The sequence below is a fragment of the Egretta garzetta genome, unplaced genomic scaffold (assembly GCF_000687185.1).
Source record: "Egretta garzetta isolate BGI_Z169 unplaced genomic scaffold, ASM68718v1 scaffold79, whole genome shotgun sequence".
Classification (NCBI taxonomy): domain Eukaryota; kingdom Metazoa; phylum Chordata; class Aves; order Pelecaniformes; family Ardeidae; genus Egretta; species Egretta garzetta.
This window is the reverse complement of record NW_009260791.1, coordinates 853,652-871,712: the sequence shown is the minus strand read 5'-3', so window position 1 is coordinate 871,712 and position 18,061 is coordinate 853,652. Positions and strand designations below refer to the sequence as shown.

At 40.4% G+C, this 18,061-nt stretch overlaps 1 protein-coding gene across 7 annotated transcripts in view; it reads left to right on the top strand.

Annotated features, from left to right (window-relative positions):
- Window positions 1-18,061, top strand: part of NRXN3 (neurexin 3) — a 982,535-nt gene that overhangs the window by 837,565 nt on the left and 126,909 nt on the right. The gene's annotated exons all lie outside the window — the stretch shown is intronic.

Genomic DNA, 18,061 nt, shown 5'->3' with positions numbered 1-18,061 from the left:
TAAACATGAGGCAATTTGCTAGTTGTGTAGGATTTGCCCACAAGCCACTTAACCTCAAATTATGAGAAATATCCTAATTGTTTATGCAATGTTACACCAATAAATTACTCCAAAGGGATAATTTCATCTCTTCCACTCACTCAGAAAGTGCACAAGAAAGTTTTTAATGTGAGTGATCTATCCTGTGTTGGTCTCTACATGACACTTTGTCAGTGTGATGTATATGCAAAAGAGTACATTTTAATAATTATTTCTCTGAAATAATTGCTTTCGAAGAATGCCATGACAGACATACTGAGTTAGATTCTAGCTCTGCTATCCATTGGTTAGAGGGGGAAGTGTGGCAAGGAGAGGCCCAAACTGAGAATTTTTCTTCTGCTCCTTTCATCAATTATTTTGTGGTAAAATACCTCTGATCCAGTTGGCAGCCAATTACAATCAGTAAAAACCCCATGAATAAATTTTCTTCTTATATTACTTGCTGTAGTAAGTCCCTGGTGTAAAGAAACAAAATATTCTGCTCATTGCTTTAGAGATTTTTTTTTAAAAGGGAAAATAAATCACACTCAGAGACTACCTCAGTACCCTCTGCTTCTGTCTTGGATAAAGGTATTCCTGTGTTTTCATTAGAAGATATATTGTTTTATAGAAACAGCATTAATCTTATGTCCTGGACTAGTATTGAGTATGTGCAGTTGTACCCCAAGGGAAAAGAGCACCTTTATATTCCAGGCACCTCTTCCTTTCCATGCATGAATTTCAGTTTCAGGCTGTTTGTAGATGATGAAGTCTTTGACTTCTCCCTGTGAAAACAAGGCTTATGGGATCACACTTCGTATGTGTGCATGTGTGTCCCTTATTTTTTCCAGTTTCATTCAAACTGATTTTTTTCAGCCGAATTTAAAAAGGGGGCAAAAGTAAAAAAATAAATAAAGATCCTATATGGCAAGGGACAATAACCAAGGAAGGAGGGTAGTGTTCCAGCCCTCCCAGAGGAAAGGACTGTGGCCTGATCTCAGTTCATGTTAAATACCAGAATATCGATATAATAAAGAAGCATTATGAGTGCCTCGGATTCAGGAAAAGCTTCAATGAGCCAATAACTACAGGAAACCAATCCTTATTAGTTCTGTTTTCTGGGCAATTAATGGTTTAAAAGAAGACCAAACAGGAGCTTTTGAAATGAATAATTTGTTGTCTTTCACAGACCAATCTTGCACTGGTGTTTCTCACACTGAGTGCAAGACCAAACCAGTGCTCAGCAGAGTTTCAACTCTGTAAAAAGCTTTGTGGTTGGGTTGACACAGGCTAATCCAGCATGTTTCAGCTGGAGACTGCTGAAACTGCAATTCCTATCAAACTTGTGTAATAATAGCTAAGGAATCCTGTATTGTATGCATAAGGTCCCTTCAATTCTGGAAACACCGTTATTCGATTTGTAGCGTTTAAAACCCATCATATTTGTAGCACATGCATGTTTGGGCACACTGTGTTGTCTATAATATGAATGATTTCATGTGTACTTTTTTTTCTGCACAGCGCTACAGCCTAATGTTTGCAAATTTTGTAAACTAGCTAAAGTATCTTCCTCGTCATCACACATGGTGCAATCTTCAGGCAGCAGGGCAGTGTTCTGAATGGCATTTCCATGCTTGTCTCTGAGTTTTATTACCTGTAGAAGGATTATACATTAGAGTTATAATTACTTGCTCAATGGAAAGTACAAATAAAAGTGGGATATTCATTAAATGAATGAAGAGAGAGAATATTCGCTTTCCTTAAAACACAGTCTTCAGTTAAATTGAAATTAAATGAAACTAGCCCAATGGGACTGAAAGACTCCAAAGCTGTATTTTTGCAACTTCAAATAAAAGACAGGGAAGTGGAAGGAAAATGAAAAAGCAACAAACTTAAAATTCAGGCACTGACATTTTGGTTTTTATAGCATCCACTTGCATCTCAGGCACCTGCAACATGAGATTTATGTTTTCCGCTTTCTTGTGAGGAAAAGGGTTAGAGAGAAATGGTAAGGAGGGAATTAACTGGGAGCTAAGGTTGGCTAAGCTTTGGGACTGAAATAATCCCAATCATTAGGGATGATTTCTCACCGTTTGTACCATTCCAACACTGCCAGGGTTTCTCTTACTGGGCAGTAAGACTCTGAACAGTGGCCCAGTACAGGGATCTGAGACAAAGTTCCTGAGAACTGGGTGATGGCAGATAGCAGCATTAGCACTGGGGCTGCTATCTGCAATTCAGCTGTCAGGGTTTAGTTCAGCCAAAACCACTGAACCATTTATGATTTATTTGCATTAGTTCTGCCCTTTCTCCTATCCCTCAAGTACACAATAAGGAGACGGGCTTTTTCCATAGGCTGTACTGGTAGCCAATTCCTTGGTGCTTGATTCATTAAGTTGGTCATCACAGTGTATTTCTCAGTCAGGCTATATACCTTTTGCAACCATACGTATGAATTTCCATGCCCCAAAGTACAGTTTTCCATGATTGCTTCCCTTCTGTTGTCTCACATGCCTTCACCCTTTGGTGTACTTCCCAGATAACAGGTTGGGCTTAGTCACTGTTATTTTTTTGCTTTTATGTTCTTGCTGAGAGCCTTCTCTATATCTAAATAAATCTTTTTAGTGATTAAGTAGGAATAATTTTTGGACAAAGAGTAGGTAAGATAGGAAAGCTAGTTCAGGAAGAAGAAACATCTGATGTGTTTTTGTTTCAGACTACAGTGAAACCCATCAAATTTGAGGCACTTTACAGTGGGATAGAAGGATTTAAATTACGAATCCTGAGGTCTGGGATGAGTCAGCGATTTGTAGAAGAGTTAAAAACAAATCTTCTGTCTTCACACAGAACTGGGATACCTCAGTCCCTAAGTTTTCATTAATTTTTAGACAGGACATTTTTTTTTTTCCTCTGTCCAATGTCTTTGCTTGTAAAGAAATACTTTGTGTGTTCCAGATTTGTAGTGTACATCAAAACAAGCCTGATATTCCTGTTCATTCATCCATGCACTGACTACATTTTCTGCAGTAGAAAAAGAAACAAAACTAGGTGAAGTGAAGCTGTAGAGCAAGAGTGTCAGTGACACCAAAATAAAGTCTGATTAGAGTAATGTTTTAAAAGAGAAGATTAAAGGAAAGGAGGCAAAAGGCAGGTAGGGGTTGTCTTTTAAAGAAATACAGGATCTAGCAAGAGAACTGCAGCCTGGATTTTATTAATGCATTTTAAAAAGAAGGAACAGGACAGCATTAAACAACTGGATCCTTTTCAGGATTCATTAGTTCATCCACTACAGATTTTATATTTTTCCTCTTTATCATTGTCTTGAGTGATATCGTAGCCTTCTTTTAGGAGTCTCTGCCCTTTCAAATGACATTAATTTGCAGTTCTGTTGGTACTAAATAAAAGAAAAAAGATTTCATCCTCTGTGCCCTTACTTCATTCTCTCTCTCTCAAGCATACATTTGAGAGGAAGTTGAATTTTAGGAAAAGCTGGACAGTTAGCTCTTGACAGCAGAACTCCAGGGACTCTGACTGCTCTGGCAAGTACTGATAAGTGCATACCTATAAAACAAAAAGTTGGTTCTGAGACCCTATCTGTGCTGGGGTGTTCCTTCAGAATAGTTCCAGTCTCAAGGATTGAATGCCCCTGAGCAGTTGGGGCATATCTTCTGGTTTAATTTCATTTGAAAGGAATCCAGTTTGTATTCCCTGAGAGCATTTCAGCACGTGAACCAAAGCGTAGCAAGTGGAGAGAGCTGGGAGGTACACCTTGGAGGCATGCTCTTGATTCAAACCAAAACGCTGATTTAGATGGACCTTACCATAGTATACAGATGAAGCTAGACAGAGGAGCTCATTCTTTCATTACTCCTTTCCATGCTCCTGTTGCTTAAATAGTCAAATTTCTGTTTTCTGCTCTCTCTCATCTTCTGCTCAGGGGGATCACTTTACCAATGCCGTTTACCATGTAACTGGCCCAGGAAAAGTGGCCAGGTGAGCGTGGAAATGACCCGTCAAGAGGAAATTACTTCCTTTATCAGCAAGTCTGGTTTAAGCCAGTTTAAAGTCTTCACTGAACTACATCTTTAGTAGTCTGTGTGAGACAAAGTTATTTTTTCACACCTGCCATTGTCTGAAATAAAACTCTTTCCAGAAGCACAGGTTAAAGTGATAGTGGTCTAGATTGTCCTATCTCTCTAAAATGTGAAAGGGATAAAGTCTCTCTTGCTACAATAGATTTTTCATTTACTTGGTGGAAGGATCTGAAATTGCTTGGTTAGTACCCGGCACATTATGTGAGACAGGGAAGAAGGCTGGCCGAGTTCCTACTTGCTTCTTTCAAGAAGTTTTCCAGCAAAGTGAAGTACTGTATGAGCTAGTAGATGTTATGGCAGGACCCCTCAATCATCCACCAAAGGTCTTGGGAGTCTGGGGAGGTCGTGCTGACTGGAAGCTAGCCAGTGTTATTCCGATTTATAAAAAGGGTGTGAGGGAAGACCCAGGGAACTACAGATCTGTTAGACTAACCTCAGTTCCTGGAAAAATCATGGTGAAGATTGTACTGGGTGCTATTGAAAGGCATTTAAAGAATAATGCAATCATCAGGCACAGTCAACATGGGTTCACAAAGGGAAGTCCTGTTTAACTACTTTCATATCCTTCTATTATAAGGTCACCCACCTCGTGGATGAAGGTGGATGTAATTTTTCTGAAATTTAGTAAGGCTTTTCATACCATCCCTCACAGCATCCTTCTGTACAAGTTGTACAACTGTGAGATGAAAGGGTTCACAGTATGCCGGGTGAAGAACTGGCTGAAGGGCAGAGCTCAAAGGGTTGTAGTGAATGGGGCTACATCTGGCTGACAACCGGTCACCAGCAGTGTTCTTCAGGGCAAAATTCTAGGGCCAGTTCTGTTCAATACATTTATCAATGATCTGGATGCAGGCGTTGAATGCACCAATAGCAAGTTTGCTGATGATAACAAACTGGGAGATGCTGTTGACTCTCTTGAGGGATGAGAGGTCTTGCAGAGGGATCTAGAGAGATTGGAGCACAGGGCTATGATCAATGGGATGAAATTTAACAAGTCCAAATGTTGGATCCTACAGGTAGGACAGAGTAACACTGGACACAAGTATAAACTGGGAGAGGAGTGGCCGGAGAGCCGCCCTGCAGAAAGGGATCCGGGGGTGCCGGTCAATAGCAGGCTCAGTAGGAGTCAGCAGTGCGCGCTGGCAGCCAAGAGGGCAAACTGCATCCCGGGATGCATCAAACACAGCATAACCAGCCGGTCAAAAGAGGTGATGATCCTGCTGTATTCAGCGTTGATGCGGCCTCACCTTGAGTACTGTGTGCAGTTCTGGGCCCCACAATTTAAGAAGGGATATGAAAGTCCTTGAACGTGTCCAGAGGAGGGCAACACAGCTGGTGAAAGGGCTGGAAGGCATGTCTTCTGGGGAGAGGCTCAGGACTTTGAGGTGGTCTAGTTTGGAAGAAAGGAGGCTGATGGATGACCTCATTGCTCTCCACAGCTTCCTGGGGAGGGGAAGTGGAGAGGGAGGTGCTGAACTCTTCTCCCTGGTATCCATCAATAGGATATGTGAGAATGGTTTAAAGCTGTGCCAGGGGAGGTCCAGTCTGGACAGTAGGAAGCATTTCCTTACAGACAGAGTGGTCAAACACTGGAACAGGCTTCTTAGGGAGGTGGTTGGCAGGCCTCATGCCTAAGTGTTTAAGAGGCATTTGGACAATGCCCTAAATAATAATAGGCTTTAAGTTTTGGGCAGCTCTGAAGTGGTCAGGCAGTTGGACTAGATGATCATTGAACTTCCAACTGAAAAATATTTTATTCTGTTCTGTTCTATTCTATTCTAAACTGACTCAGTCCCAGAGTAATGTTTGGCAAAGGTTTTACATTTGAGTTTTACATTGGAGCTCTAGAAAAAATCTCATGACTATCAGTTTTTCTGAACTCTTTTTTTTTTTTTTTTTTTTTACTTTATGACCCCTCATCTTTGAGAAAGTTTCCGTGAAGCTAGTTTCAGGACAGCTGAAATTATATACAACATATTATAGTTTCAATAGATACTGTATGTCTCATATAATCTGTTTTAAATGTAGAAAATGGAAACAAGTGAAATATGTTGCTCTTCCCCTTTTGATACTCTTGAATGATATGCATTGTTCCATCTTATCCTTCTTTTACTAAAAGTCTTTTGTGACTAAAAGGATACAAATTGAAATGTGGCGGGGGGTGTTTATATTGCTGTTGAAGACCACTGAACACTTTAACAGTGCTGAGTATCTCTCAGTGGGATGATGCTAACTCTGCCCAGCTTGCTTGCCCTTTCAGTTGTGCCAAATTAGAATATTGGTTGCAGCCTATTAAGGTTCAAAATATCTAGATCCTAATTTTTTTTCTTTAGTACCCACCCTGATCTATTGTAGGCATTTTAAAAACGCAACAGTACAGTAGGCCAAACAAAACTTGAGTTAAGTCAGCATCGGGGATTTTACAGGGCTTTTAGGGTGGAAGAAATGGAGCATGGAGCTTGTTTGGGGAGAGAGGACTGAATACTGCAAATGTGGAATGAAAAGGGCATTTAATAAGCAAGAAAACTGAAGTTGGTTTAAATATTAAGTGTTGTATGACATCCCACAACCTATGTTGGGTGCTATTGTAAGAGTCTGTGAAAAACAAAAAACAGATTTAATTTTCAGATACATGGGTGTTCACAGCTCCAGCTGTCTTTAAATGGAGTGTCAGTACTCAGTATCTCTAAAAATTGTTGTACTCATCTCTACAAAACATATTCCCTGAGTTTTACACAACTGCGGCTACTGAACATAGTCTGCTTTGAAATAGGTAATTTCTTGTCTTCCTCAAGCCATTTGTCACCTTTCCCTTGAAATTTTCAATCTTCTTCCACAAGTGGCATGATCCTTTTGTTCAATGAAGTCCATTTCCTACCTCATCCCTCTACTGGAGGGACTTTGAGGAGGGCGTTGTTTCTTTTCTTCATTCTTTTTGATTTTATTTGGTTTTTATCAGCAACAATTTCTTTCTCTCCCTCTGTGGTTTCCCAGCCGTGAGATAAATAGCCTTGTATCTTACAAGCTAAATACAATTACTGCTATCAAAACTGGAGTCTTTCTCTCCCTGTAAATGTCTCTTGGATGCTGATAAGCTGTTCAAGGCAAACTGCAGGCTTCTGCCTAATCCTGAGATTAAACATAACCACCCAGAAGACAGCAAGAGATAATTGGGGGGGAGGGGGGGAAAGCAGACAGGAGAGAAAGAGAGGAGGGGAAAGTGAGATCCTCTCCTGAGATATTGAGGACATACACAAGGCTCAAGGTTATTTGTAAAGGAATTACAAAAAACACACAAGAGCTTGTTATGATGAGGAATTTCCTCAGATAATGCAGTGATTGTTTTAGTTGTTAAAGACAAAATTTAACAGGGATTTGTTTGATGTAAAGCATAGAGGGGAGCTATACAAAACAGCTCCCAGCCATGACTGCTGATTTTTATATATTAGTCCCCATCTTGTCCTTGAAACAGGAGATCTCGCAAGGTTGCATCCAGATTCTTTGTGTGTGCTGACTTGGGTTCCTCTCACTGGCTTTATGCTATGACTATGCTTATAACTATGGGGAGACAGTAGATTTCCCAAGAGTAAAGCAGGGGACTGAGCCGGCTTTTCTGTGTTTTGCTACCGTCTGAATGAGGGTAACTTAACCCTCCTATTTGTGAGAGTTAACATTAATCTTCTAGCAAATAGGGGTGCCTTAATAATGGAGGAATAATGTGTTTTTTGCTTTTTTGAACTGTCTTCAGTTATAACCAAAGCAGGATTACTGAAGACAGATAGTCTTTACGAGTCAATCCAATACAGTTCAAAAAAGCAGCCTCATTTCTGGATATATAAGTTCTTTTTGATATATTTTTTTATTAGTGACATTTTAATTTTCTCCCTCTGTAACTTTTTCAAGGTCTTCTGTTTCTAAAAGCTTGTTTGTATTTTTTAACTGTTATCAATTGGCCTAATGGGATATTACCTCTCCCAACTTTGCTCTATTTAATTTATAATGCATTAGCCAAGAAGGAGAAGATAAGTTTGGATGATCTAATAGTAGCATCACTGGAGGATTTAAGAGAAGACTACATATCCTTTCTTCAGCTGACATGTGCTCTGATATTGTGAATAACATGCAATATTGTGATTATTAGTTCTTATGACCTCAGTAGCACAAAGTCTAATGCTGATTGGGACATTAACAAGGAAAACTCAAAAGCCAAACTAACTGGCATGGCTGAGTAATTGCAGCAAGTTTTTCCTTTCTAAGACTGTACTTACCCCTGCACAGTACCCCTGCATGGCTCATGTTGTACTACTTCGGTGATTTCCAAATGTTTGGTAGCTGAGCCTTATTAGAGGAAATAACTAGTTCCCTGTCCTTTGCAGAGCCTGGCTCGTCCTCCCCCAAATTCCCTCTGTTTTTTCCAGAGTGATATTGGCATCTCCTCGTTCCCTCTTCTTTCCACCCCCACTCCCTCCAAATCTGGTTTCTGCCTTCTTGTGCCCCTTTAGCAATCCCTTCGCTCCTTCAGATTCAAGGCTGTTATGATCTTCTCACTTCTGAAACCTTCCTTCCGAAACCAAGGTAATAGTAAGAAGCTTGGCTGAATCCAATCACCATGAAGAGGCACATGGATCTTGTGCTTGACTACTTGGAGTCATTAATAAATTCTGCTGCTTGATGTGCAAGCTGAAGGGATTTCTTTGTGGTACTGTCAGATCCCGTGGTGGTCTTAATATTTTCCTATCCAAATGCCCTTGTTGAGTGGGTAAAGGGTTAGGAACAAGAGTACTGAATTTTGATTAGCCCTGTGGGCTGAATGTGATCCCCAGGGTTCTTGTCATACACTTGTTTGTGTGTTTTGATTTCTCATATTGTACTCATTTTGTGGGACTTAAATGAGCTCTTAGATGCTTCCTATCAGCATGAATTGGAGATGGCATGTAAAGTGCCTTTGACAGATTTACTGCATTTCATAATGAGCCTAAAACATATAAAAAGACAGGGTTAATAAAACAGCATTGGAAAAGCACATTTTGAAGGCAGTACTGTGACATATGTTGAAAGATCTGCCAAGAGGGATGATTAAAGCATGACAAGTTGATGAAATCAAAAGTTAATTGTAGCTTGTCACTGCAGGGCCATAACATCTATAATATATTTATAAGGTTGGAAACCAGATAAGTATGGCTACATGATATGAACACTTAGTTTTGGTCCCCTGTATTCACTGAGACTTAATGTATTAGGTTACCAACAGACAAACAAACTTTGGAATTTCTGCAAAAACACTCATGTTAATGCATGTGCATCTATACTGGATGATGGTATAGGATCTGCTGTGATAAAAAAGTTACATAAATGTTGCCAATACGCTCACAGTTTAACTTCCGCATGCTTCACATTTTGCTTTCACACAGGATGCGTGATGCTGTGGTTTGTTTCCACTTTGCCCCTATCCCCAAACAGTTGCGTGGAAGTGCTGTCTGACTGTCTTCCAAATTCTGTCTTGAAGGACGGAGGAGAGGAAAGACAGAGGGAAAAAGAAAAAAGTGACTGTATTGTGACTTCCAGTACTCATCTCTCCTGTCCAAGTTTTATTTCTCAAAACTGATCCAGGCTTTTATGACACACTGCATTCCATCAGTCTGCGTGAGTTACAGTCTTACCTTCACCAAATACCTCAAGCCCATGTGAGAGGTAGTCTATCAAGCAGTGGCATTTCTGTCAGCTTGGCATAAAGAAAGAGGAGAATGCATGGGGTTTTATGAAGACATGTAAGGTAACCAGGTAGAACAAAAAGTACAGCATTATTTAATAGCAATAGGGTTGAAAGAAAGAGTTTACATAAGGAAGGATACACACAGAATAGTATCTTCATGCAAGTAGCCGTGACCATCTTAATTCCTACGTAGGATCCCACAGATAGTCCTTGAGCTGTGGGAAAGAGGGGAGAAGGAGTAAGAAACATTCTTATGTAGCAGTCTCTATTACTGCTACATAGCAATCACATAAAAGGTTGTTCTAACATGCAAATGCATGCCACAGAGGCAATACTAGTTTTAATTTAGCCAAAATGCTTTATTTTGCTTATAGCCTGGATAAATAAAATACTACCAGAAAGTACTGACCATTTGAGGAAAACTTTTTGCCAGTGCTGTCCAAAATAAGAGAGATACGTATTATTTTGCTGCATGCTGTTGAACTAGTGTAGCATCATTCTTACATCTTCATGAATCAGACTAGAGGTCCAATATGTCAAATCTACAGGTGAATACCAAATACATCAGAAGAAAATTTGCTTTAATGATCAAAATGACACTTCTGTATAATGATCCTGGATTTGGGATGGTTTCGTTTCTGTCTTCCCAGAGCCTGTTTGTTCATCTAATCAGCTTCTTGAGCTGGAGAACAGCCAAGTGATGCTTCAGAGAATTACAGTAACCCACAATGGCAACAACAAAAATATGCCACAAAAGATGTCCTTCTAAAAAAAAAAAATGTCATACTATTATGCTTAGTTTGTGACCTGAAGTATGAGGTCACGTAAGCTGTATGTGTTTGTATAAAGTTTTTTCCCTCATTAATTTATTCAGGGAGACACAATCATGTAGAAATAGTCCCACTCCCTCTCCAGCTTCTAACTGATAGAAGTTACTCTGCTGGCTTGTGACCACATTGCTCAGCCAAATCTAAACCAAGACAAAACAAAATGTAGGCAGTTTAGTGGCATCTGTAATTTTTCTCCATTTCTCTGATCCTTTTCCCATTGATGATCTTGAGTCTCGAATCGCTGTTCTTTCCTCTTAGCTTAGTCCTATGGACTAGGATTCTTTGTAAGAGAAATTCTTGCAACACAGAGTAAATGCTTATGAAAAGTTGTGTCAGCCTTTGACAATGGTAGCATGGCATGTAGTGTAACTCATGAAGAGATAAGCTTTATGATTCCCCAATACAAGGCTGGCTCTATGTCAGAATGATGACTTAAAGTATGCCAGGATGCACCATCTGTCCTTACAGATGCACTGCTGCATCTTTCTACCGAGTTGTTCTCACCCTTCTTGTGTCTGATATAAGAAGCCTGGGCCAAGGGATTTCCCTAAATATTGGGATTACATTCTTATGCTCACTACAGGCCTTTGAGTCCCCGTCCCTGCAACACTATGGTGCAAAACAGGTGTATTGCATTCACATAGGGATCCTAGCCATGGGTTTTTACTTTTTCTCTCTTTGACATCCAGCATGCTTCTTGCTAAAATCATCACCACACCATTTTCCATAAATAGTAATTATACATCAAGAAATGTAGGTATATCCCGATAGTTTGGTCTTGCTAATAATTCCAGGCTAAAGTATACAGCTGCTCACATACGCGTGCTTATCCTAACTGTCTGAATGCTCAAATACTATGAGCTGTTCCCATCTGTTTGTATCCACTGGTCCATGACTGTAGGAATGTCCAGGTACCAAACATAAGCAGTATCACCAAAAATTTCTGATGAATTTCTCCTTTGCTGAAGTAAGATGAATTATTATGGGTTTAGTCATTTGATGATACATAAAATGTAGCTGTGTAGTGTAGTACAGAGAAATATTTCTCAGATGGAGAATCAGGCTAAATAAGATTGCTGGAAAGTAAGAATCCTGCTAGACAGCACAGTGCAGTGAACTTCCAGACATTAATATAGTTACATTTCTCTCCTGGGTTTAGTTGTGTTTCAGTTTTCCTGGTCAAACAGAGTTGTTATGATATATTCTCTTCTGTCTCTCCCTCTCTGGCTCTCCTGCTGTCCCCGTCTCTCTCCCATGCACATACACACGTGCGCAGTAAGAGTGAGCAAACAAACGTCTGGCCTGAGGGATCAGAGGCTTGAACAACAACTTTGTGCTTTTCTGATCATATTGCCTGTAGAAAGAGCCGTGCCGGCTGTAATCCTAGGTTGACACACAGTCGGAGAAGGGGCTCATGCATCCACATCAGCCTTCTCCCTGCGCGCTAAAGGGCACTGGATAGCACAAAGTCATTGAAATCCAATGCCGTGCACTGAAGCAGAGCAACTGTGTGAAAGGATGGTCAGAAATGAAAGGGGCCAGTCATGGAAATGGGAGCCAGAAGTTTCTGAATCACAGCCTTGGCTTTACAGATGCCACTCCCTGTGGTCTTGGGCTTTTACCACTATGTAGCTCAGTTTTCCAATCAGTAAAGTGGGGATAAACCCCCGATTTACATTATCTTTGGGGACTTAATTAGAAAATATTCTACAACTCAGTGAGTATGAAAACCTTTCTGGGTCAGTGTACTTACATCTTTGCTATTTGCTGAGTACCTGGAGCACCCTGGAGACTGAAAACTCCACTGTTGGACTTGCAAAAGCTTTTGTATTTTTTTCTTAAGCCCCACAAATTCACAGTCAGTGAGATTCACTCTGCATAACAGTCTGCAATGTGCAGACTGAGTGGTATTTTACCCCTTCACTACTTAGCATTTCCATAGCAATTTCCAAAACTCGGGTTGCTTCCAAGAAAGAAATTGATTTTAAAAGGTTGGAGTAGGAAAAATACATCTACAGAAACTACAAGTTCCTTTTCCCACGGGTCTACCTTACTTTTGACATGGTGTTATTCAGTAATGATTTTTCACCGTATGGATGTTTCCCGTGCCTCTAGTTCATGGCTTGGCTTTGTGAATGGCACCTGTCTTTGAGAAGGCTTACTGGGTCACTGCAGGGTCCTGGAATTCTCTTTTCCTTTTTCTAAGCTGATGCAGACGGAAAAATTGATTTCAAGAGGAGGCAAAGATCACTGATTTGCAGCAATTAGAGCTGGGAAAGGCCTGTTTGGTCTCATTTATTCCATTCTGTAATCAACTGATATCCCCTACCACTTTATCAAGTAAAATTTTAAATAATTCAAGGATTTCCCTGAGGAGGCTGTAGCACTGTCTAATATGTAATCTTGATAGGAAACGCTTCTTAATAAACTACTTCTTTCATCAGTTTCTTACTTGCTTTTACTTATTTTTCTGGCACTCATCCTAAAGAACTTGCCCCCTTCCATAGGGTTTTTGCTTTTCTGTTATTTGTAACTGGTTAGCTTTCCAACCCTCACTGGTGACATTTGACTAAATGCTTTATAGGCATTGCTGTCGTTAATGTTACTGACTGAGCAGCCTCCCCGTACTCAGCACTGTATTCATGGGAAAGGACTGTACATGCTTTCTCTATTTGTTGTATATTCAGCTCCCCATATTATCTCCCTGATAATATGTGCACAGGGAAATGAGATCCAGAAACACCTGAACATTTCTGGTGGAGCTAACCCATCTCCACCACTGCCACCACCGAGGTAGAGACTGCAAGTCTTGCTGGAACTGAGCCAATTCCCAGGTAGATACCGGAGTGCCTGCCAGCCCCTTCCAACGAGCAGTCTTGGTGTCAGTGTAATCCTTCATGAAGAGAGCCGCTTCCTGAACGGGTGGCACAGTGCACTTGGCCCAGATGGTTCCGCAGGAATTAGTGCTCTTTCTAGCCCTACCTCCATGCTGGCTGTCTCAGACCTAAGCTAGCTGTGTACCTGAGTGCTCTTGTTTGCAGGGGTGTGATAATGAGCCACTGACTCTTTATGAAGCAGGTGGAAAGCTGCAAGTTTTCTTACCTCAGATCCTGGACCATGCAGAGACAGTTTTTCTGTTGTCAGTCTCATGTTGGTCCTGGAAGCAAAATAGCTGCACTTGTGTAGCTCCAAGGCCTGACCCGACGCATGGCAAACAGATCCAATGTTTTTCTCTGCCCTGACTTTGCATAATCTACAAAACAGATAAGCAACCCCTAGATAAATGGGATTTAATAGAATTTAAAGTGTCAATACAAATTAAGTGCTTTTGGCATTTGGTTATTGCTGCCTGTTCCCACTGGGCTATATAAATCAGATCTGACCTTTCCCAAAGGAATCGAAGAAGTGGGATGTGGGGACAGTAGCAGTGGATTTTATTCTGATCTCTGCTTCATATCTCTTCCTGCAAAATGAAATTTGTTCTTGTTTAAAATGGAAAGATCAATATGTAGTTTCAGTTGTTCTTTAATAGTCACTTTAGCCTTGGCTGCCTGATAGGGGGCTTAATTTGGACCTGGTCAGTGAAAAAACAATAATTTACACACTGCTTACAAAACATCTCAAAGATCTGGTAATGTAGAGACGCAAATTGTTTCATATCTGTAAAAAGGTTGAACTGGTAACTGCTTTCTCTATACTGTACACTGGTTCACTTTTCCATCATAAATGAGAAGAGAACTAAAGCAGACTGCTTTTATCTCAGGGACATGGCCTCAGCTTCCATAGGGGTGAAATGATTTGGTATAATCTGCTCATATAAAATAAGACCTGAATCACATTTTTCACAAGACTAACTTTTATTTTTTCTTTTGCACCTTTGAAAAAGTTTGATTAACCTTCTTCCACCTTTGCTAGTCTGAGTTTTCTTTTTATTTTGCTCCTATTGTGCTTCTGTGTTAGATTATCAGAGGCAAGGCACTAATTTCCTCAGTTATCCAAGACAGGATTGAAAGATTAATCTAAGGGAGGTTGAAATGTTGCTGATCTTGTCCTGGGGTAGAGACGTGAATTAGATGACTTCTCAAAGTCTTCCTTAGTCTTATTAATGTCACGTGGCCTATGTTAGCTGCACCTTGTGGACAGACATTTAAACTTTTATCTCCTAGTTTGCTCTGAATTTCCCAATTATTTTGGCCTGCGTGCTGCTTTGCTTTGAATTAGGACCCTACATTTTTTAGCCTAAAAGATGTAAGATAAAATTGAGAGTGGCAGCAGCATAAAGCTTTTGGTTGGGCAGTATAAACTTAGAAACGACTCCAGTTGCCTGAGTAACTTTTGCTGTTGTAATCTTGCTTGATAATTCTCTCTCCTATTTTTAGTACTTATGTTGCCAAGACCTCGTTGCTTTTTGTCATGAGGGCAGTGAGCTGAGGAGAGTTGTAGTGTGAAGGTCAGCTTTTATCTCCAGTCCACGGTGAGATGCATGGAAGAAAAGATTTGGCTCCCAGCAAACAACACGATCAGAGAGAATTGAAGATAAAGTCAAGGGCATCCAGGACTAAGGGGGAAATAAGGGCTTGAGATGTGGCCCATGCAAACCTCATGAATTACAACAAGGCCAAGTGCAAGGCCCTGCATGTGGGCCGGGGTGGTCCCAAGCACAAATACAGGCTGGGTAGTGAATGGATTGAGAGCAGCCCTGAGGAGAAGGAGGAGCTCAACATGACCCAGCAATGTGTGCTTGCAGCCTAGAAAACCAACCATATCTTGGGCTTCACCAAAAGAAGCGTAACCAGCAGGTTGAGGGAGGTGATTCTCCCCCTGTACTCTGCTCTCGTGAGACCCCACGCGGAGTACTGTATTCAGCTCTGGGGCCTTCTGAAGAAGGACAGGGACCTGTTGGATCAAGTCCAGAGGGGGGCCATGAAGATGGTCAGAGGGCTGGACCACCTCTTCTATGAAGATAGGCTGAGAGAGTTGGAGTTGTTCAGCCTGGAGAAGAGAAAGCTCTGGGGAGACCTTATAGCAGCCTTCCAGTACCTGAAGGGGGCCTACAAGAAAGTGGGAGAGGGACTTTTTACAAGGGCAGGAAATGATAGGACAAGGGGTAATGGCTTTAAACTGAAGGAGGGTAGATTTAGATTAGATATAAGGAAGAAAGTCTTCATATAAGGAAGAAAGTCTCCAGTGTGAAGGTGGCGAGGCACTGGAACACAGAGTTGTAGATGCCTCATCCCTGGAAGTGTTCAGGGCCAGGTTGGATGGGGCTTTGAGCAACCTGCTCCAGTGGAAGGTGTCCCTGCCCATGGCAGAGGGGTTGGAACTAGATGATCTGTAGGGTCCCTTCCAACCCAACCCATTCTATGATTCTATGACAAGAAATAAAATGAGAATTCAATAACAAAACGTGCAACTTAATTGAACAGTGAAGGAAGAGAGAAGAGCATAATATCCAAGAGCTGAAGCAAAGATAAACAATGTCAAGACTTGACTATTTTTCAGTCCTATCAAATAAAATAAGATCCTAAATTTGAATTAAACCTCCATAGCACCCCTTGTTACACAAGGCAAAACTGAAGCTTTGCAAGAATTTGCAGAGGGACGATTTGTGGTAGTTAGAAAGAAAGTTTCTGGATCACCTGCCTTATAATTATTTTATTTAGTTGCATGGACATCCTGTTTCATTTCTGTATAAGCCAGATCTGTGGTTTCAAGTTTGGACCGTTTTTTTTTTTTCAAGTGTTTTATAAAAACTGATGCAAGTAGAGATTTTTTTTTTATATGGTTTGATTTTAATGCAAACATTTGCTGTGTTATATAACCTAAACCACAATATGGCCTTACAGTAATGCAACAAAATAAACAGCTATCCATAAATGGGCCTGATGCTAAAGCTAATTGTGGTGGTGTTATTCCTTCCTGATTTACGGAAGAGGGAAGGTTCTAGTCCTAAATATGAGCTTTACTAATAGGCTTGTCTCAGTTTCCTTGCTGAACACAAAATGCGAACTTCATAGTATTCAGAACAAAGTATGTAATTAAGGAAATGTTTAAATGGGACAATTTAGTATTCTGTAAGTTTTTAAGTGCAGCTGCCTGAAAATAGAAGTGGTTAAAGAGGTTCAGTGCATCCCAGTCACAAACACACTTCTGAAAATGCTGTGGTTTGTAGTATCTATGCCCTTTATTAGCTATTAGGGGAAAATGGTAGCTTCACCACGATGTGTGCACACCTCCTTTTCCCAGGCACCCGGCATGAACTCTAGAAGAGTTTTGGGGATGAACTGAACTGAGCTTATGTCAGTAGTACCTTAAAGGTAGATTTTTCAGGCTGTAACAGGCTACCACGCACCCCTCCCATACTGATGTCGAATAATTGTATGTAAATCTTAGCAAGATTATGGGCATCCATAAAAACTCAAGGGGACCTGAGCTATCAAATTGCTGGGTGAGCTGAGGCTATAAAACACTAGCTGCTTACTAGCCCTTCTCCTACTGAAATTCCACCTACAATAAGGGAAAAAGAGGTGAAATCAGTTTAAACCTTGGACACTGATCTCAAAACATTTTCTTAAATCATTAATATCACCCTTCAATTAATAACTGTTCATTAGGTAAAATGTCTCATTCTTCTTAAAGACTTATAAGCAATGAAGAAAATATTGCTGCTATAGTGTATCTTCATAAAAAAGCCTTAGGCATTAATTTAGGTCAGTTGAATGTTTTCTTATGGTATTCTTTTTAGCATCTTCACAGACTTGACAACACATCAGGTTGGATTAATATTCCACCTGGAAGCAAGTACTTTCTTTCTGCCCAGTGCAATTTGCTGGAACCTTTCAGCTTTTCTTTTTCACACCAAAGAGGCAGTAAATCATCATGATTGGTATCTAGGCCAAGAAGCAACATTTTTCAGAGCTTCAATTGCTCTTTTACTTTCTTTGGCTTAAGAATCCATTTTGGTTTAGAAATAAGCTTAATGCAATAAAGATTGATTGTTTTCTTAAAGGACCCATGAGCAGAAAAGCAAAACATCTTCCAACATTGTAGGGTTTTGGAATAAAATCCTGCTTTGCCTATGAGTAAATTTAAACTGTCTCCCTCTGGACGGTTGCACCATATCAAAATCATTTCCTGTGGGAACTGCTAATAGCGCTTAGCACAAGAAAATTCTGTTGATTTTTTTCCTCATTTTAATTTGATCTAAATTGAAGATTATCAAGAACTAACACTAGAAGTGAATCTGATCTATTTATCTGAATAGTCTGTGGAGCAGGGTTACAGAGGGCTCCAGAAAAAAGACAGAAGACTGGCAACCAGCAGGCTCCTATTTTTATTATTTAGGTGCCAGGTTTTCTTGGGGGAAACAGGGACAAACAAAAAGATAGAACTCTTCTGCCAGATTC